Below are 3,059 nucleotides of genomic sequence, written 5' to 3'. Positions count from 1 at the left end.
GCACATGAACAATACAGAGTACTTTGTTTCCAAAAACAATACAGAGAACAAGACCACAAGAAAACAATTTACAAGAACGACTTTTAGGCAGCAGCATCTGGACAACAGGCTTAAAAGCTTCCAGAAAAATGATAGCACAGACAGCCGAAACAATTTTCCTAATATTTCTTTAACTTGACCTTTTTGCAGTACATCTAACAGCATATAGGGGAATGCCTTTTTTATATTACATTTGCACCAAACCAAGCTATTCTTAATACTAATTCCTTTGCATAGATACTTTCAAAAGTGCTGAGAATAGCAACAGAGAGAAAACGCTGCAGAAGATATCACAATTGAATTACTAACCTGGTACTTGTTCATAGATTTTCTAGCATCTTCAATAAGCTTTGATTCTTACTCAAGTAGTTTGGTTTGTAGTGTAGTTTTTTTTCTTGACTCTAGTAGTGTAGTTAGCATGCCTTCCGTTCCTTGCTTGCTTATGCACTTTTGAATTAAAGACGACCTTTCAATTCATTATTGACTGGATAAAGTAGTATTAGTTAATATACGCTGATTCAGACAAATCAAAAATAAGAGACAGTCTTTTTCGATACTGTATGCTGGGACAGACCTGTAGGTGAGCACAAGCACAGCCAGCCTTCCACCTCTTTATACTTATGTTTAGCAGTGTACCTGGTCTTACTTCTTTTTCAGTTTACGCTTGTGTCCCAAGCTTGCAAGTTCGAAGAAGAGTATTGTATTGACCTGAATCAAGTTGTTTGCCTACCCGCCGTTATGTCTTAGCTAGGAATGAGCTGTGAACAAAATCGAAATAGTTGTTACTTGAGTCGATAATGACTTTGTGTCGGTTTGCTATTTTCTATAAATTGGACTGGTACCATGTATTGTAACATAAGCTTTTGTATAAGAGCTGAGATGTAGTTAAGATTACACTTGATCCTCTCTCTGTTTTGTTGCTTCCTTCCATTATCTCCAACAACTGGTATCAACACTAGGAACCTTCACGGTCAGGGTTGATTTTATTAGACCACTATGAACACTTGTAATTGGTTCTTTCTACTTCAGGCATGGTTCTCTCTAGTTAGTGGAAGAGTGTACAACATAGGGATTGGTATCAGTCACACATTTAAGAAAGAAAGTGAAAGGGTGAGGGCAAGAGCGGTTCGAAGGTCAATGAAATGATAAAAAACCACCAGGTCGAGTTCGCTTCTCCCTTCCTTTTGGTGTTTAGGATGTGAAGTTGATATAAGAAGAGAGGAAAGGGGAACTGCGCTAAATGGATAATTTCATCCTGGTGATGGGCTATTCCAATGGGCATGCATCTGAGATATGGGCTTTGAGCGTAGGAACGCCCACCTTTACAAGAGCTCAGTTCTAAGATTGTTTGCGCGCAGGCACCACTACTATTCTGTCTTTTCTTGTTATGCATCCGGTCCTATAAATCTTTTTTTTTCTGACCGGAGGAAGAGAAATAAAAACGTCACTTCGCTCGCCTTGGGGGACCTAATTAGGAGCTGATTGATTTCTTTAATAGATATGAAGATGCCTTGAATGAACCCAAGCAAGCCGAAATAGAATACTATAAGTATGAAGTGGACATCTATGGTTTAATTGGAAACATCTCTTTTCTATTTATATTTTGCCAGTGCCTCCCTTTGTGGCAGAGCGAGCGCCTTGACTAAGATAGATTGACTCTTTCATTCTTTTTTTTTTTTATTCTGGTTCCAATCGTTTGAGGAAAACCCCCTTTGGCATCAATGAAACTCTGTTATATAGGAGTTCAAAAACCTCATTTCGTTTGAGAGATAGTGGAATTTCTTCTTTCAACACGTACATCGACGAGGGTGTCGATGACTTGAGTGAGGAATGGTCATGTGCTAGAGGCCGTACCTTTGGAGTAAGACCTCAACAAGGGGGTGTGCAGTTTAAATGTAAATGACGAGCATGGAGAGGCCAAGGTCATTTGTAATTAGGTGTGGCTGATGCAAGAAGACTGGCGAGCTGTCCATGGTGAGAAAAGTTGTGATGCTACTGCAGGGGGCATCCTGGTGTAGTTGAGGGCGCAGAACTTCTGTGCGGGTACAACTGGCACTTAAAAGACCTTCCGTGTAGATGAGTTCTCTTGAGTGAGACTAATCGAGTTACGAAGAAACCTTTGCGATGGTGCTGTGCAGTTGGGTTCTCTATGGAGGAACTTCGTTGTGGGGACCAAGGGTCTTCTTAAGAAGAGTTGCTTTGATGAAAAGAGTGTAGCCATGATGGCAAGTCAAGGTGGGGCCCTGTGAAGGCAAGCCTTGTGTATGTTGGCGTGATGACGAGAGAAAGGAAATGCCCAGGAACAATAGCTGTCCGTAGCACACCCTGCAATGACTTCGACAGCGGACCAGCCTATCCAATACCCTACGCCATGACCTTAGAAGTTCGTACCCCATGATATTCAATGACACCCGTAGACATTTGATCATTCATACCTCACAGTACGCTTTCTTTCTTTTTTTTGGACTTTGAATTCAAGCGAAGGAAGCTCAGTGAAAGATAGACTGGGATTTGACAGCAAGAAGAAAGCAATCATAGTACGCGGCACACACCGCTGACGAATGAGATTGACGTCCCAAACCAACACAGGTTCAAGACTAAGTGCAGAACCAAGAATGCCGTGGATAGAAAAGTGAGTGCTTCCTCAAGCTTCATGAAGGAAGGGTCCAAGGACCTAAGCGACCAGTGGTATGTGTTCGCTGACACTAAATAGACTTGGCTCGGGGCTAGAACTGAGTGGCTAGGCTAAGTTCCCCTAGTCTTCTATTGGCCTACCCACACCCTACGACATGGAGGCGCTTACCCTTCTCCAACAAGCGTTCCACCACGCGGCGATTGATTACCCGCTTTTCCGTCTCAATCCGTTCCAGACAAGCCCCTTCTCTGATCGGGGGAAGGTCATTCTAAACATCAGATCTCCCATTGATGCTGATCAAAAATAAGTTTATCCACCTAGAATATATGATAGGTACCGAAAGATTGGAATGTCATTTCTCAACACCAGGCGGGACGAGCAGCCC

Source organism: Triticum urartu, unplaced genomic scaffold (assembly GCF_056163025.1).
Source record: "Triticum urartu cultivar PI428250 unplaced genomic scaffold, HENAU_Tu73 scaffold2, whole genome shotgun sequence".
NCBI lineage: Eukaryota > Viridiplantae > Streptophyta > Magnoliopsida > Poales > Poaceae > Triticum > Triticum urartu.
The sequence above is the reverse complement of the archived record's forward strand: the minus strand, read 5'-3'. Positions refer to the sequence as shown.